The sequence below is a fragment of the Mandrillus leucophaeus genome, unplaced genomic scaffold, assembly GCF_000951045.1.
Source record: "Mandrillus leucophaeus isolate KB7577 unplaced genomic scaffold, Mleu.le_1.0 Scaffold389, whole genome shotgun sequence".
In the NCBI taxonomy this organism is placed as follows: Eukaryota; Metazoa; Chordata; class Mammalia; order Primates; family Cercopithecidae; genus Mandrillus; species Mandrillus leucophaeus.
In genome coordinates this window covers 1509894-1528423 of record NW_012104131.1, presented here as the reverse complement: position 1 = coordinate 1528423, position 18530 = coordinate 1509894, and the positions used below count along the sequence as shown (strand labels likewise).

At 39.4% G+C, this 18530-nt stretch overlaps 1 protein-coding gene across 2 annotated transcripts in view; it reads right to left on the bottom strand.

Annotated features, from left to right (window-relative positions):
* The window catches only part of GALNT3 (polypeptide N-acetylgalactosaminyltransferase 3), a 47898-nt gene extending 32853 nt beyond the window's left edge, over positions 1–15045 (bottom strand). For both annotated transcript variants that reach the window (XM_011990987.1, XM_011990986.1), the window contains exon 1: positions 13864–15045. The gene's annotated coding sequence lies outside the window, so the exon portion shown is untranslated. The remainder of the gene's footprint in view (positions 1–13863) is intronic.
* Positions 15046–18530: the final 3485 nt, after the last annotated feature.

Genomic DNA, 18530 nt, shown 5'->3' with positions numbered 1-18530 from the left:
ATGTCTCATTCCCAACATAGTGGACAACCATATTGACTGTTCAAATTTCTGCCTACAGAAAGAATGTCCCTATCGAGTATTATTCACAGTTACTCATGGGTAGAGCTGTAGTGCTATACAGTCTAATCTTGGGTAGTCCTAGTGTATTGTTCAGATTCAGATTCATCTGTAAATCATATTTGAGGTGCTTTTTTTTTTCTTTTTCCTTCTAACAACTGGACTAAGGGAATCGCCAAGAAGCCACAGGCATGAGTTGAAGGGGACAAGGCAATGCCATTAGAGTTGCTACCAAAGAAGTCTGAGTCCCTGGTTCATACAACTTATTTGTACTATCCAGATCTGCTCTAGTTCTGTCTCATGTACTATTTCCACTCAGTGATATATTGCTGTTGTATACTGCCAACCTTATGGCACAATAGGTCAGATTCTACCTAATGATGGGAAACTTGGTCCACATGGTAACCCATAATTATACATTCAATATCTACCTAGTAGCAAGTTAGAAGCTGTTTACCAAAAAGTAAACAGTTATCTGAAGAAAATATTTATTTCAAAATCCTAGATGTCTGCATTGTGATTTTGCCATCGGCACTTTCCAGAGGCTCCATAGAGCATTCCTCTTTGGCACAGATACTAAGAGAGTCATTGAGTTTGCTAGATCATAAAGCTGAAGTGGTAGCATAGCCTGTACTGCTGGGCTTGCTGCAGAGCCATCTTCTACTTTGATCATCATTAAAAACTGGTAGCCTTATGAGTTACTCTGTAAACAGGTTGAGGTAGCATATTCAAATGTTGTAAATGTTGCCCCTAAATTCAAAAATGACTATTGAGGCTGGGTGCAGTGGCTCATGCCTGTAATTACAGCACTTTGGGAGGCTGAGGTAGGCAAATTGCTTGAGCCCAGGAGTGCAAGACCAGTCTGGGTAATATGGCAAAACCGCATCTCTACAAAAAAACACAAAAATTAGCTGGGTGTGGTGCTCACCTATGGTCCCAGCTACTCAAGAGGCTGAGGTGAGAGGATTGCTTGAGCCCAGGAGGCGGAGGTTGCAGTGACCCCAGATCCCACCACTGCATTCCAACCTGGGCAACAGAATGAGACTCCCTCTCAAAAAAGAAAAAAAAAAAAAAAAGACTATTGAGCATAGTGGCTACTGAATGCCCAGAAATTTTGCTGAATTTCTCTGGGGCTGATTTGTCACCCTCTAATTCTTATATGCTCTACAAGGATATCTAAAGTATTTGCTACTTTCTTCTCATCAGAGACAATCAGCGTAATATCATCAATGCAGTGGATCAGTGTAATGTCTTGTGAAATATTATGATGACTAAGATTAAGAATTGATCTAGCCCTGAGGCAAGACTGTGAAGCCATATTGTTGGCCCTGCTAGATAAAAACAAATTGTTTTCGGTGGTCCTTGTAAATTGGCAGAAAAAGATACTAACTAAGTCAATAGCTACATACCAAATGCCAGGGGTTATGTGGTTTGATAAGGATATTACATCTGGGTCAGCAACTACATTTGGAGTCACCCAATAATTAAGTTGAGGGTAGTCTACAGCCATTCTCTAAGATCCATTTAACTTCTGCCTAGGCAAAATAAGTGAGCTAAATGGGGATGTGATAGATATCACAAGTCTTATTTTAAATCTTTGATAGTGACATCAATCTTGACAGTTTCCTCAGGGATATGTTATTACTTTTGATTTACTATCTTTGAAGAAAGGGGAAATTCTAAAGTCTTCTACTTAGCTCTCCTATCACATGGTCCTCCCTCTATGGGTTAGCAGGGGTGTCCAATCTTTTGGTTTCCCTGGGCCACATTAGAAGAAGGATTGTCTTGGGCCACACATAAAACACACTAACACAATAGCTGATGAGCTGGAGGGGAAAAAAAAAACAAGAATTACAAAAAAAAAAAATCTCATAATGTTTTAAGAAAGTTTACAAATTTGTATTAGGCCACATTCAAAGCCATCCAGGGTGGCATGTGGCCCATGGGCCACAGGTTAAACAAGCTTGGTTTAGAGAGTCAATATGGAGATTCTGCCAGTTACCCAGTGTGTCTACTCCAATTATTCACTAAAGAACTGGGGAAATAAGCACAGGCTAGATCTGCTGACCCCCTGGACCCACTATGAGTACAGCTGGAGCTAAGACTCCATGTGTTACCTGAGCACTGTAAGTCTCCACTTTGAACAGCTGGCCACAACACTTTTGGGCCCCGCTAGGAATTAGTATGAAAGGTCTGGTTATTTCCTTTTCCCCAAAGCATATGCTCTGGTAAATGGCTATAGTTCCCTTTGGGGAAAAGCTCTGGGAGTGTGAATTGACTTAGGCCTGAAAACTGAGTAAGATACTGTGACTCTTGATTGTAGCAACTAAAGTTAACTTTTTTGCTACCAGAGCTAGAGTTTTTCCTATTATATAGTGAAGGGATGCTATAGTACTACTTACGTAAATCATTCATTAGCTACCACTAGGCATATACCAAAGACAGTATCTCAGCTCTCAAAAACATCTGCAAGCCAATGTTTTCTGATACCTCTACGTCCCAGCTTTTCATTGTGGGAGATGCACATACTTGGTGGATAATATGTATATACTTGTGGATGTATATATATTTGGTGGATAAGGGCTTACTGCCACTTGGCTTTTGCTGCTATGGAATTTCATCATCTCCAGTGAAATCAGAGAGCCAATTTCAATGGTCTACAAAGGAGAGCAGCCACAGATTTTTTTCATGGAAAAAGGGAATCCCTTCACTAATGTACTACTTAATACTTTAGTGAAAGAAGTACTGGGCCTTTTTATGGCATGTGTTTGGAGGATGGATAGATTGCATTCAATTAATTCAACCAAACATTCCTTTTCTGAAGGAGTCCAAACACATACAAGCAGTAGGCAATTTCTCTCCATTCATTCTTCCTTTGAGGCCCCAAGAATATTAAGGAATAGGGAGTGAAGGAATACAGAAGATTGCTTGCTCAATTGTTATCATTTTGCATTTAACTTTCTACAGGTTTACCAATGCTGATGTGATAGAGACTCCTCCTCCACCTCTCAGCTTCCATTACCCTATAGAAAAAGTGTCAACAAACTTTTTGTAAAGGACTAGATAACAGACATTTTTTTTGCTTTGCTGGCCATATTGTCTCTACTGCAACTATTCAATTCCGTTGTAGTACAAAAAAGACAGTTTGTAGATGAATGAGCATAGCTGCATTCCAATTAAACTTGTTTTCAAAAACAGGTAGTGCGTCAAATTTGATCTAAGAACTATAGTTTGCTAACCCCTGCTGTAGAAATTCTAAAAGACTTCAATCTCAATATTTATAAGTCTCCCCATATTTACCGCTTCCCCATTAGCTGCCACCTCCCCAGATGTAAAACAGAATTCTTTTCAAGTCTTCCATAACATCATTTTTTATTATACATAAAATCTATGTCTACCTATAAGATTAGGCTATATATGTGCCTAATTTGAAGCAAACAATATCCTTCCACTTCTCCAACTACCATCTGAAATTCCTGCATTATCCACTCTTCATGGTTAAGGTACAAGAAAAATTCCTTTAATATAAAATTTGGGTTGGAAATAAACCAGTCTCAGCCTAAACTTTAATTCTTCTATCAACAGATGGCCTCAAGTAGGGTAATTTTACCCAGAACCATGCATAGTCAATTACCGTATACAGTGAGGCCTACTAAACACACACTGAATGCCAAGTTCCAAATAAGGGAGGGTGGGGTGCTTAATTCCACGAGATTCATACTTAATTATTTAGGCAAAGGGAGAGGCCCTGATGAGTTTTAAGCAAGGTGATGACCTAATGAAAACTGAAATTTAGAATGATTATCCTTGAAGTTGTGCTAAACATGGAGTTTTTGGGGAGGTAGAAAAACCTGATAGGAGGTTAAAGGCATTTAGGATACCCTTAAAAGCAATCCAGGCAAGAGATAAATATAAGGGGCATGGAAGCTTGGAAACAGATTTTGGAAGTAGAGTTAGCTGAACTCAGCAAATGAGTCAATGTGGAGGCTACGGAGGTTGTTAAGTTGTGATGGGTGTTAAAGATGTGTTCTGGGCCGGGCCCGGTGGCTCACGCCTGTAATTCCAGCACTTTGGGAGGCCGAGGCAGGCGGATCACGAGGTCAGGAGATCGAGACCATCCTGGCTAACACGGTGAAACCCCGTCTTTACTAAAAATACAAAAAATTAGACGGGCGTCGTGGTGCGCGCCTGTAGTCCCAGCTACTGGGAGGCTGAGGCAGGAGAATGGTGTGAACCCAGGAGGTGGAGCTTGCAGTGAGCCGAGATCGCCCCATTGCACTCCAGCAAGGGCGACAAAGCGAGACTCCGTCTCAAAAAAAAAAAAAAAGATGTGTTCTGGACTTGTTGAAAGGTGCTAGCTAGCTAGGTGCTTGTAATCCCAGCTACTCGGGAGGCTGAGGCAAGAGCATTGCTTGAGCCCCCGAGATCAAGACCAGCCTAGGAAACACATCAAGATCCCATCCCAAAAAAGAAAGGTGCTAGTAATGGAGTGCTTTCTCTTCTGCATTATCTTCAGTGGTAGACCTAGAACTCAAAAATATGAGACCAGAGGCCAGTGAAACTAACGGAGGCAATGATAGAGGGTAGAGTACAAGAAGGAGACTGAGGTCACAATAGAAATAAGTTTTATCCAGTTCAAAATGATGGGTCACATCTGAAAAAACAAAGGTCATGTTCAAAAAGCTCAAAGAAAACAATAACTTCTATTAGAAACCCTGTCTGCTTTATTAATTGTCCTCTAGAAATAAGCCCACTCTGCCATTAAGTATTTACTATCAGATGTTTTTCCCCCTTTCTTCTTATCTCATTTGACTTAGAATTATCAAACTTGCAGGGCTGCTTACTACTCTAGTCTCTATCAAAGCATAAATCAGATGTGAGGATGACTTCTAGAAATCCCATAGATATGCTAATGCACTAGTGAAATGGCACACCTGTAACTTGCACATTAAAGCACTGTTCTAATAACAAAGGGTTGAAACAACCTAGAACTCTACCAATAGGGAAAGAGATAAATTATGATGGAGTAATATGATTAAATATTATGCAAAATAAAAAGCAAAGCTAATTTATATCCTGATATGAAATGATCCCCACAATGTAGTTAAATGGGAACAAAAAAAGCAAGATTTGTATTTTAAAAAGAAGGAAAATACATATGTATTATTTTTATATTTTTAAAAAATAGCATTGGTTACCTCTGGGGAAGAAAACTGGTGTCAGAGGACACCAGTGAAAGGAAGATTTATCATATACCCTTCCTAACTTTTGAAAATTGCGAACTTCAAACAACTGGAGTTCACAAACAACTGCAACTACTAACACATGTTTAAGAATTAAATAAAACAGAAAGGAAAATGTGTAAAGGTAGAATAAAGAGTTTTAGGCATGCAATATCTCACATTTCTTAATTCCATGCACCATTTTTCAGGAAGCTAGTGGTGGATATGTGTTTCATCCAAATGAGGGTGTGAATAAAAAACAAAAGTCATAGTACCTAAGGAATAGAGGCTCTATCAGAGATGTCAGCAAAAAGAAATTCCAAACAACCACCATGGAACAGGCCTAGAGAGCAACAGTCAAAACGGGGACAAGAGCACAGATTGCTCCAGTAAGGGACCAATAAATGTGTTACGTTAGACTACATTTAAAACCAAGCTGAAAAGATGTTAGAGTACACAGAAATTGCACTCTAACTGACATATGGAAACACTAAGCCAAGTGTTTTCTTAAATGAGTTCATTATTACTCCTAGGATTTAAAAAAAAAAATTCTACAAGTAAAGAATCCTACTCGTAATATGCTTGCTTGACTCAGTAGTAAACAATATCTATGTAATCACACTAAATAAATACTAAAATGCAAACAAAACAATGTGAGAATTATATTGGAAGGTCAAGGAGGGACAGTAGAGGTGGCTGTGTATGAAAGATCTAAATATTTATCTACCATAATCGGAAGTCAGTAGATATTGCCAAATATTGATACATTAAGAAACAGCAGTATAAGTATATTATTTGAAAACGTAAGTGCTGGAAGAAACATTTAAATAAATGAAAGTAGCTGCTTTTAGGCAACAGGACTGGGGAGATGAGAAAGGAGGGGCAGAGTTGACTGGATTTTTATTGTTGTTGGAAGTCTTTTAATAACCCTATTTTATTTTATTTACATGTAAGTAGGACAAATGCACAGTCATGTCCTGGTATCTGCAGGAGATTGGTTCCATAACCCCTGTGGATACCAGCATCTGCAGATGTTTAAGTTGCTTTTATAAAATGATGTAGTATTTGGATTTAACCTAAGCACATCATCCCAATTACATTAAATCATCTCTAGATTACTTATAATGCCTAATTCAATGTAAATATTGCGTAAATAGTTGTTATACTGTGCTTTTTTATATTATTTTTTATTGCTGTATTACTTTTTTCCTGAATATTTTCAATCTAAGGTTGTTTGAATCTATAGACACAGAATTCATGGAAATAGAAGGCGAACTGTGCAGGATTTGGAATTGTATTGCTTGGACTTGAGTCTTGGCTCTAATCTTTCACTAACCTTGTAAATAGAGGCAAACTACTTAATCTCTCAATTTTCCTATCTTTAAAATAGGGAGGAAAATAGCATGCACCTCATAGGGTTGCTTTGAAGATTAAATAAGTAAACTCATGTAAATTGCTTAAAATATGCCTGCCATGTAAGTGTTCAATAGTAAATAAGGACCAATACTTATTATGAGAATAAATACAAACTATTATTACTTGATAAAAATATAAAGGCATTAATAACTAAAATCTATTTTTAAAAATATGGGCCATATATTAATGCCTGCCTCCTTTGTGGGGAAACTTTTGTTTTTATAAGTTAATGTTCTCAGGTACTAAATAGGACTTTATTTCTTTAGGCTACAGTCTTCCCTCTAACCCATAGTTAGGGGGAAGGATGTGGTGAGATTGTTGAAAAATTCCAAGTTACAGTTAGGGATGAAAAAGTGGGAGCTCAAACTGGAATTTGAAGACTGCACGTTAAGTAGTTAGGCCAAAAGGGGAGGAAGAGCCTTCCAGGCAGCGAAGACCACTTGCAAAGACCTAGAGGCAAAAGGAACATAGCAATATAAAAAGAGTGGTGGAGCTGGAACAATGATGAGTGTGCTATGTGTTTGATGGGAGCCAAATCATGCCAGGCCTTTGGGCATGTTAAGGAGTTTGCCTTATCTTAAGGGCCATGAAGGGCTTTATGCAGGATATAACATAACCACATATTTTGAAAAGATCACTCTGGGTGCAAGGTGAGGAACCAAGAAGCAAGAAGCCAGAATTAGCTCAGATAGACAAACAGGGAGGCCATGGCAAAAGTCCAGGCAAGAGATGATGATAGAGATAGGAATGAATAAAAGTAGATGGATTTGAGAAACATTTAGAAAGTAAAACTGACAGAACTTGGCATAGGACTAGCTAGGAAGAGATGAAAGGAGGACTGCTAATTCCAAGAAATCTTTTGCCTCATTTTTGTTTTTCTTTGTTTGGGAGAGAGTTTCAGTCTAGTCTAACTCAATTATATTTTTTAAGGAAAGGCTGCTCCCTTTAAGCTCCTCAACAATAATAATATACTCAATTGTGGAATATGTATAAGCAAAAGCTGCAAGACATTTCAATTACAAAGTTAACTTTTCACTTTTAAATGATAAAACCCCCAGATCTTGGAACAGAACCAAAAGGCCCCAAAATAAAATAGAATTCAAAGTAATGAGATGGAAGTAACAGCAAACCAAATTAAAGACTAATTAAGTCAGTGAAACAAGTTCGCTACTCCCCAGTTTCTTTGGTTACTTCCCATTAAAAAGGCAGATTGGGTTGGGCGCGGTGGCTCACGCCTATAATCCCAACACTTTGGGAGGCCGAAGCAGGCAATTCATGAGGTCAGGAGATCAAGACCATCCTGGCTAACATGGTGAAACCCCGTTTCTACTAAAAATACAAAAAAATTAGCCGGGTGTGGTGGCGGGCGCCTGTAGTCTCAGCTACTTGGGAGACTGAGGCAGAAGAATGGCCTGAACCCAGGAGGTGGAGCTTGCAGTGAGCCGAGATCATGCCACCGTATTCCAGCCTGGGCGACAGAGCGAGACTTCGTCTCAAAAAAAAAAAAAAAAAAGCGGATTGACTTATACTGCCTGCCAATGCCTCTCCCCTCTCTGTGACACTTCTACTCCAAAATTTTTATTCCACAAAAGTCTTAATGGAAAGGGAAATTTTGCATATTTTGCGAATAATCCAAAAGGGGTATGTGTGTGTGTGTGTGTCACAGACAAGAGCAAAAGCAGAGTATATTTATATCATGTCAAGCAAATAATAGAAGTATACACAGGACACCTCACACTGCTCAGGTATATGTGGAGACGTGGGTGAGGGGACACAGTTTCCCAAATGAGGCAAGACCTTCTTGAGTCTTAAGAGTCATTAAGAGCTATAGATAGAGGTAAAGGTAGAAGGAAAGACACTCTCTGCAGTGAGAAGTGCAAAAGAAAAGCGCGCACACACACATACAAAAACAAGAAGTCTATTGCTGGGAAATAAAATTTCAGCTTATGGAGTATCAATCCAGAGTTAAGCAAGTGTCAGATCCCATGGGACCATTTTAAGGGATATCCTGTAAGCAACAGAAAATTGTTGAAGGATTTTAAGTGACAGGGAGAATTTACATTTCTAAAAAGATCATCCTCATCCTCCAGATGATGGACTTAAGGATGACAACACTATCTGCTGAGATACCAGGTAGGAAGCAGCTATGATACCCTAGTTAAGAGATGTTAAGACCCTTAACTAGAGCAGTAGAAGTAAAAGAAGAATTTTTGGCTTGGAGAAAGGTGTAAATGCTAAGTGGATTCAGTGTTCTAATGGTTGTTGTCTTAGTTCATGCTATAACAAAATACCTTAGACTGGGTAATTTAAACAACACAAATATACCACTCACAGCCTGAAAGCTGGGAAGTCCAAGATCAAGCTGCTCGCAGATTCAATTTCTGGCGAGGGCACATCCCTCATAGATGGCCTCCTATGTCACCTCACATGGAGGAAGGGCAAAAGGCTAACAAGCTTTCTCAGTCCTCTTTTATAAGAACATTATCTTTTATAAAAACAAAAGGGGCCAAGGCCCTCATGACCTAATCACCTCCCGAAGACCCTATTCCTAATACCAATACACTGGATTTGATTTCAACATATGAATTTTGGAAAACACAAACATTCAGACCATTGCAGTTGTAGAGGCTAAGAAAAAGAGTTTAAAATTACCTCTGGATTTTTGGTATGGCACCTGGATGGTGGTACACATCTATGATTCACTCCCCCAAATCCCTGCAGCAAAATGTGTTTCAAAATTCAGGATTTGACAGCCTGTAGTCTCAGCTACTTGGAAGGCTGACATGGAAGGATCACTTGAGCCCAGGAGTTCAAGATCAGCCTGGGCAACATAGTGAGACTTTGTCTCATTAAAAAATCAGATTTTTTTGGATATTAGAAAGGTGATATGGTTTCCATACCCAATGTAAGAGTGTACCCCAGCAGGGCCTGGGGCAGTATTATGTAATCAAACAGCACTATTTCTGCAGCTGGACATAATCCACTAAGTTGGATACACAATCGCAATAGCCTCCTGACAGTTCACTCAGGCTTTGCCCCAATTGAGTTCAGGTTTTGCTAACAAATGAGTTAAATTTTGTTTTGCTTTGTTTTCAGAGGCTGATTTTGGAATTACAGATAAGAAATGGTACAATGTACTGCTATCTATAGATAGAATACAGAAAGTGAGCAGGTTGTTTGTTCATTTGTTTGTTTTTTGATGAGATGAAGGTTCTGGTTTGAACATATATAATCTCTGGTGATGAAGAAATGTTAAAGATGTCCAAGAGACAATTATATAGAAAAGAAAATTAGTTTGGACAGTTTGAAACTGGAACAATTATAGGGAAAAGGTTTACTTGGGGGAATATTCTCTATTCAGTGCCAAAAATAAGAGCCCAACTCTGAGAATGACCCAAGGAAATGTCACATAATTGTCAGCAGTCTCTAATGACCTAGAATTCAGAGTCCTACTTGTCTTTGCTTTTCAATAAGTGAATGTACTTTCGTCTCCTGCCACTGCTGGAATTGATCTGAATTCAGTTTTCCCCCTGAGTGTACATGAGTTGTGTTAAATTTTACCCAAATTACATAGTATGAATTATTTTGATACTAACTAGATGCATAATTGAACAGGTAATTGAAAATACCTTCCTATTCAATAGGATTTTATATCCATAAAGTATCCATCATTCCAAATGTATTTTTACACTTGATGGACTAGAGAACTGAATACATGTGAAGATGATTCTGGCACTGATCGTTTCCAAAATCCTAAATATGATAATATTTTCCTTAGGAGAAATATTTCACTCACCAAGAATGTAAAGGCAGGTTAAAATTGAAAGTGTCTACAGAAGGCTTAATTATCCAATCAGAGCTTCCAAGACTACATTCCTACAAATCATTTAGGGATCTCTTTTAATCTCCCAATGTAGTCTTTTGGTGGAGAGGGGAAGTATAATTCCTATAATTTGTCTCTTATACTTGTTTCATAGTAAAAGAGAAAAGTATTAAATATTAACAGAATATAAACCAAATAATAAACTGGCTATGTTTTCTCTAATAAATTTTTTAGACTCCACCCAGGACTCTAACTCAGTCATAAAACTTTAAGAGTTCAGAACAGAGCTGGACAGAATGTTTCTCCCTCAAAATTTCACTTAATTCTTACCATCAAAATCCCCTCAGAAAAAAATATTTCTAGTTTTTCCTGTTCCCAAATACACTACAGCATGATGAGAACCCATTCAACACAAAATATGTATAATGAACAAGGCTTCATACGTTCTTAAGATTTTAAAGGCTTAATCTAGCACCAAGGTCCTGGAGCCTCAAGCCCTACAATACATGTTTAATTAGGGTTACAGTACAGTTTTTAAGAAATAATTTATTTTCTTTCATGTGAGTGAGGATGTGCCTGTGTGTGTGTGTGTGTATGTGTGTGTGCATGTGCATGTATGACACAGAGAAAAAGAAAGCTGGTAGAAAAATCAGCCTTTAAAAAAACAAAAATTCAACAGACGAGTGCTATTTTCACATTGTAGGCTCCAGCACATTCGTGGTCATAAAGAGGTCTAATGTGTTTAAACCAATATTTTTAAAAATAAAATAATAAAGAACATCGAAGTTGTAAGGTTAAGCACTGTTTTATATTAATAAAACTTGTTTCATTTATATACACTCACACTGGAGTTTATGGAGTTGAGGCAGAGAATAAATTAGTTATTGAGGACTGCAGTAAAAGAAAAAAAAGTTTAAAGAAACTCAGTGTTAAGGATGTGTGCTTGAAACCAAAAATCTGGAGTGTTGCAAACGGATGAAAGGCACTGGGTAGCTGCCTCATAAAATATATTTTAAGCCAATATAATAAAAAGATCAGAAGACTAAATAATGTTATCCACATTGACTTAAAAAATTAACTGTGGCTTGGAAATACCAAGAAGGAACTAAAAATCTCAATTGACATAGCATCGTCAATATGCATGCTATTTCACAATGAGAGGAGCATGATGCCTTCACTGGGTAGTCTCCATGAAGTCAGGCATCATTTGGAAAAAGTAGAAATGAGGGTAAATCAGAGCTGAAGAAAAAGCAATAGACTATTCTGTAATTACAAAGGCCTTACAAAGTATATGAAAGAAAAAAGATAAACATCTTATGGTAAGTGAGGATGTGGGTGGTGAAAAGTAAGATACAGGAGTCGTGAGTCAAGCCACTGGAATGATCATGCCATCTCTGGGTGAAATGAAGTTAGAATACCTCTCTTGCCTTCAATTTTTCACAAATGAATGGTTTCACTAGTGAACCTCCAAAGTGAGAAAGGGATCCCGAGAAGGCTAGGGCTGGAAGATATTCCTGATTGTTTTTAAGGCTTTGTTATCTTAATCTAGGAAAGTATTATTTTTCCTATTTAACAGATAGATTAAGTCACACCGTTACTCTGGCTAATGAAAACATGTTACATTTCTCACTAGAGGTTAAGAGGAAAGACAGTCTGATAACATCTGCCCAGTAAGTAATGAAGATTAATATTCAAAATTCAGGGAACAACTCCTATATCTAATATTTAAACAGTATTTAGCACATTTATTTCTCTGTATGGAGATGAGATTAAGAGATCAGGTGACAGTCTTTCAAGAAATGTAGAAAATTCCTGGTTGAATTAATAATTACGTACTGTTATGCTGTGGTTGGCTTTTTAGCTTTCCATCTAATCTTAAAAAGAAGAAGAAAAAACCCACTATATGTTGCATAAGGCATTTTAAGATAAACGTGCAACTTAAAATATATTTTTAAAATATGCAGAGATAGAACAAAACAAATCTAGTGGAATTATTATTATTAGAAACTCCTCTGTAAAAATATTGGCTAAAGCAATACATAAAAAAAGATTCTCGGTACAAACTGCTCGGAAAGTTTAACATGCGCTAGACTTCAAATATTAAAAGTTAAATTTAAAAAAATCTGATGGCAGGGTGTGACTTTAACCTCATGGATTTTAGCCACAAACTCAAAGAAAAAATATATACAATAAAAGAAGCAACAGATTTTCCCACAAGCAGAGATTTTTCTAATTAAAATGCTGTCACTTTAATATTTTTTAGCTATAGAATTTGAGTGTAAATGTCTTCATTATGTACTGTAACTTCTCTAGCAAGTTATGTTAACTTAATAACGTTTTCAGAATCGGAAATATTGGTAACTCGATGGGATTCTTAAAACAGAAATAGTTTCTTTGATGAGTTGGAAAGAGAAGGAAATAAAAGTCTAAGGTAAGCGCCAGTTTCACCCTCAATTCTTAGGCTTCAGAAAAGCCTAATTAGGCAGGGAAAGGAATTTGGGCCTGGCACACCCAAGCTTAGACGTGGCAGGATCCTGAAACAATTTTTTTTTTGAACCTTTGAGTCATATGCCACAGGCAAACCATAACCGCGATATACAGGTCCTTAAGTCAACAGGTCCTCTAAAGAGATGGTGTGTGGTTGGTGCGTGGCAGTTGGATTTCCTCCCGCCACGGAAGAAAAGAACTCTTCTCCATTGGACAGGAAAGTGGGCCCAACTCTGGCTTGGAGAGCGCACCCGGAAAAGTGCAGAGTCGAAACAGAGAGAGAGGGGTGTCTGCGTCCCGGCCACAGAGCCCTTTCCAAACCACTCGGAAACCATTTAAATGGCTCGGCGGCCACGGTTTGCTGCCTAGAACGTTTGGGGTCCCCGGCTGGGAAAGTTGCCTGGCAAAGCCATGCCCTTCGCCGTCGCGGGATGCCCTCTCGGGCAGAGAGGCTGGAGGAGACAGGCAACCTGTTAGCCGCAGTGGAAGCGCGCCCGCCTCCCGCCGGGCCCTCTCTCTCAGGGTCCCCACGCTGCGGCCCTCCCAGGGGCAAGTCCGGGGCCACTAGGTCTTTGATCTCGGTCCAGCTCCTCTGGGGCCGCCCCATAAGGACTGGCGGGGCACCGTGGGCGAGAGGGTGTGACTGGGCTCCCCCCGGGGCGCCACCTGCCCCTTGGCCCGGGGAGCCCCTTTCGGGGTCTCTCCAGGGGCAACCGAAACACTGCTCTCGAGACCGACTCCAACCGGCCACCTGGACCGTAGCCCTGTCCCCAACACGTGAGCCCCCGCGGCTGTCCTCCCGCCTGCTCTAACGCAGCCCAGGGGTACCGCATCTCCCTCTGCCTGTCGCCGGCTTACCTGACGGGTGGGCTGGGCAGGGCAGGGCAGGGCAGCGCGGCGGGAAGCGGCGGCCGGGCGGGCGCTGGACGTGGGCTGGGCTCCAGGTGCAGGTGGCTGCCGCTGCGACTCCGGTTGCTGTCGCTACAGTTGCGGCTAAGTAGAGCTCCTCCTCCGCCGCCGCCTCCTGCCTTCCCGCTGGGCCTCCCGCGTTGCCTGGAGAGGCAGAACCGCGGCTCGGCTTCCTCTTGGAGTCTCCCAGGTGAGCTCCGGTCTGCGACGTCGGCAGGGGCGAGGCCCCGCTCCCGCGCCTGCGCGCCAGCCTCCCGCCCCGCCCCAGCACTACCTGAGCGCTCCAGGTGAGAACCGTTGACCGCGCGCGCGGGGTAGGGGCGCCGTCCGGGCCAAGCCTGGCTGTTGCGCGGCTTCTCTCTGCGCGGTCGGCGAGGCTGCTGCTCCGCGCAAGTTGTGGCTTCCGGCCGGTCTACATTGAAGGAATCCTGCACTGACCTGGTGGCAGTGATCACCTTGTAGCCAGAGCAGTCTGCTGGGTCCTTGGGGAAACAGAAGTTCTAGATTTCCCCCACACGCTTCCTCCCTTCCTCCTCGGTTCGCCAAAATGAAGGGGTGCGCTGCCTCCGAGGACCACTTCGGGAGGGCAGCAACTGCTGGCTCATGTGGTTTCCTCGGGCAGGGTTCAGCAGCTTCTGTCACCAGTTAGGTTTCGTGAGCTTCCTTCCCGTGTAGTCTTGATTTCATCACTTGACTCACTTCAGCGCAGCTAGTGGTTTCCGTTTCTGTACGCGGGCGCTCTGGTAGGGGCGCCTCACGTCCAAAGGAGGAGTCTCCTCCCAAAGAAGAGCCTTTGGTATTTGGCAGAGCCTCGCCAATTTGGGGCGCACCTCCCCTCCCTGGGATGCTCTCAGAAGGCAAACCAATTCCCAGAGGGAAAAACAGCCACAACAGAGAGAACCCTTGCTGTTCCTGTTTGGAAAAAGATTGGGATTTCCTGGAGAAGGCTTGCTTCTACTGTAGGTTCGTTTAAAAACTCCACATCTATTCTGGAAGGGGACAACGCAGACTCCAGGAAGATGGTGGGGTTTGCTGTTTTTAAGACAAAAAAAAAAAATTGTTAAACAGTGTTTGTTCCGTTTATGACACAACTTTCTGTTTCAGCCTTCCTTCTGCTGCTGTAACAAACATTGACACTCCCAAAACCAGGACTTAAAATGACCTTTATACCTTTCCGTGAACTCATTTCTTTGGCTCTATCCCAAAGATATGTAGGGATATAAATCGAAAACTAGCTAAAAACTCTTTGGTGGCATGTTTAATCATATGGTGGCAGATTTTACTATGAAGTTTAGTTGTGGTCTTCCTCCTACATTTTGACATGCTCTTATGGTGCTTATTTACTGTTTTATTAGTGCTACGCGTGACCTAAAAATAAGGTTTAAAATACAGGTTAGTGTAGTATCAACAAGTGTATCTTTAGTACTTGACTAGTCTAAGACATTGGTTTTAGCATCCATAGTACTATTTTATACTATGACACCTATGAGTTAGGTTTAAGACATTAGTAAACTAGGTAGTTCTATGCTTGTTTTACATGATGTGCTTATTTTGCAAGCACCAAGGAACCTTCGTCTATTTGCAACATTTTAGTATCAGTACCTACAAGCAGTTGCCAAGCTCCCTTTCCCTCCAAAAACAAACAAAAAATAGTTGAGGAGATACTTGTGTGTATTGATATACTAACTCGGTAGTGTTTTTCCTTAGGTCCAGGTCCAGAACTGAAAATACTAACTACTCAAATTCTCTTCTCCTTCTCCTTCTTCTTCTTCTTCTTCTTCGTTGTGCCACTTTGTCGTTTACCCCTAACTGGTGGTTAATGTCAGTCTTTGGAAAATTTGTAAGGTATCCTAAATGTATAACCAAGAAACCTGTATCCTTTTTCACACACTACCCATCTCTGAATGAAACAGGAGTCAAAGATTGTGAGAGTTTTGATGTCCCACCAAACGAAGAGCAACACTTTTCACTGACAATCAGGACAGAGCAGATGGATATAAAATAGCAATCTGGAATCCAAAGACTGAGACGCATTGACAGCAAGACTAGTAACGTCAAATAACAACTGAAAAGAGAAGATAGGGCAGACCTATAAAAAGAGAGAGCCAACAAACAGGACCAAAATGCTGGATGAGGAGTATAAAAAGAACAGAAGAAACATAAAAATGATCAGGAGTTACTAAAATTTGACTGTCAGTTTTACAATGGAGACGAACAATTTAAAGAAGGAAGCAGTTTTTCTGAGTGTGGCATTACTTGTGCATGTTGAGTGTCACATATATATACATATATATATATAGAGAGAGAGAGAGAGAGATAGATCTTGGGGATGAGACCCAAGTCTAAACACATAATTCATTTATGTTTCATATATACCTTATACACATAGCCTTAAGGTAATTTTATAAAACATTGTAAATAGTTTGATGCACGAAACAAAGTTTGTGTAAAATACTTATGTGTGGAATTTTCAACTTGTGGTGTCATGTTGGTGCTCAAAAAGTTTTGAATTTTGAAACATTTCAGATTTTGGATCTATGGATTAGGGATGCTGCATCTGTACTATTTTACACAACATTACTTGTACTATTTCATAGCATTCTGAAAGCAAAGCCTTATTATTAATAAAAACTTTTCTGTCACAATAAAATGATGCCACAGGCCCAAGAAAAAAAATTATCATATTGAAATGTTTAATGCCCCAAATCTAATCAGAGGCAGGTTTTTGAAAGTACCATCCTATTCAAAATTATGAAATAAATAATTTATTTCATAAACAGAAGTTAGCATTTCATCATAAAATAAAACCCAGGAACCTTAATGTAGACATGCTTCTCAGAAATAAGCTAATTTTAATAGCATATGTTTGACATATAATGACAGTTAAGATAGAAAATTGGGCAGATTTTACACAGGAAGGAAACAAACATTCTCTATCTCTCTCACACACACACATACACACACTTATTACACACACACACACACACACACACACACGACTAGCCACAAAATGGTCATTTGTATGGATTTGAAACAATACTTACTCCTTAATACTTTCTGTTAACATTTAATGCCAAGATCATCAGCACCTGGCACTTAGTAGGTACTTAATAAATATGTGTTAAATGAATAAATTGACCCATCAAGTACCATAAAAAAATATACCTAGTGTCTTGAGCAATTTACAGGTCTAAAGAATGGTTTTACCCAACAGTAAGGAGAAATAATCCAAGGCGGGGTAAGAACACTAGACTGGTAATCTGAATTACAAAATTCTAAGAACAATAGATACCAGCTTTCACGTATCTACATTTCAAAAGACACTACGCAAAACAATTTACACTCCTACAAGTTACTTTATGTCTGGCTTCAATATTCTCTTCCACAAAACAAAATAGTGGTAGAAGATGATCTCCAGGCTTCTTTACATTCTGATTCAAATAAACTCCATGCCAAGAGAATTGGGCAAATAAATAAACAAATAAAACCTTCTGGATATAGCAATAATAATTAATGGGACAACAAAGATGAAGAAACTGAAATTATTTAACTGAGATCAAAATTTTAATTCATAAATAATAGTTGTAATATATAATGTAATAAGTAAATGTGTAAAGTTACTAAGCCCAACTTTAAACTATTTCAGTTTGTTAATTGTTTAATTGTTGGTTACACAACTTTGCTTTGAAACATACTCTAGAAAGAGTTTTGCCTCATGAGGGAACTAGAGTTTTTAGTGAGGATCTCAAAGTCAGACTCAGAGATTTGGCTCAAAGACTGAACAGATTGGAATAATTTCTTCTCAAAGCAGTAATAAGCATAGAAATGTTACTGATTCAAGCAGAGAGTAGAGGTAGTATCACAGTGAAGAGCCACAAATATGTGGGTATTTTTAAAATAATGATGCAACATAATTCTACATTGTGTTTAAAATACTGCAAGAGTTAAAACAGTGAAAATATAAATAGGTTATTTTAGTATGAACTTTTTTGGACATTGTTTTCTATGATCCTTCCCCCTGTAGAATCTCAGAACAATCATCTCAGATTTTCAAAGTGGTACACATACTATGAGGGGTTGACTTAGATTACAACAAAACTATGTCTTGCTAATCTTGTATTCTTAGTACTTGGCACATAGTAGGCACTCAATAAATATTTGATGAAATGTATTGAATAGAGTGCATTGTTTCAAGCTTTTAAGCATTAGCCTAAGAGCAAAAAGAAATGTCATGCTGAGTCAGAATAATATTCAATCTAACTGGCTCTAAATTCTGACAGTGGCACCAAAGAATATTTTGTGGGAAACCATGGTGATAGTCTTGCATGATGTTGACCTCAGTGATGTACTCGGGTATCCCTCACTGACTCCTTTCCTAAATTGATTTCTCTTTTTCTGTAACATGCTTCTTTAAATTGAAAAGAAATTAATATTCTTTACAGAAAAATCAGAAAATACACATAATGCAAAGAAATTAGCTTTGAAATACTCAGAATTCCTTATACTGAGATGAATCAGTGCTCTCAGACCCTTTCTATCATGTATCTTTCCAGATTTTTTTTATTGAAAAAATTAGCCGGAGGTGCGGCATGGAATGGGGAACATAGAGGGATACA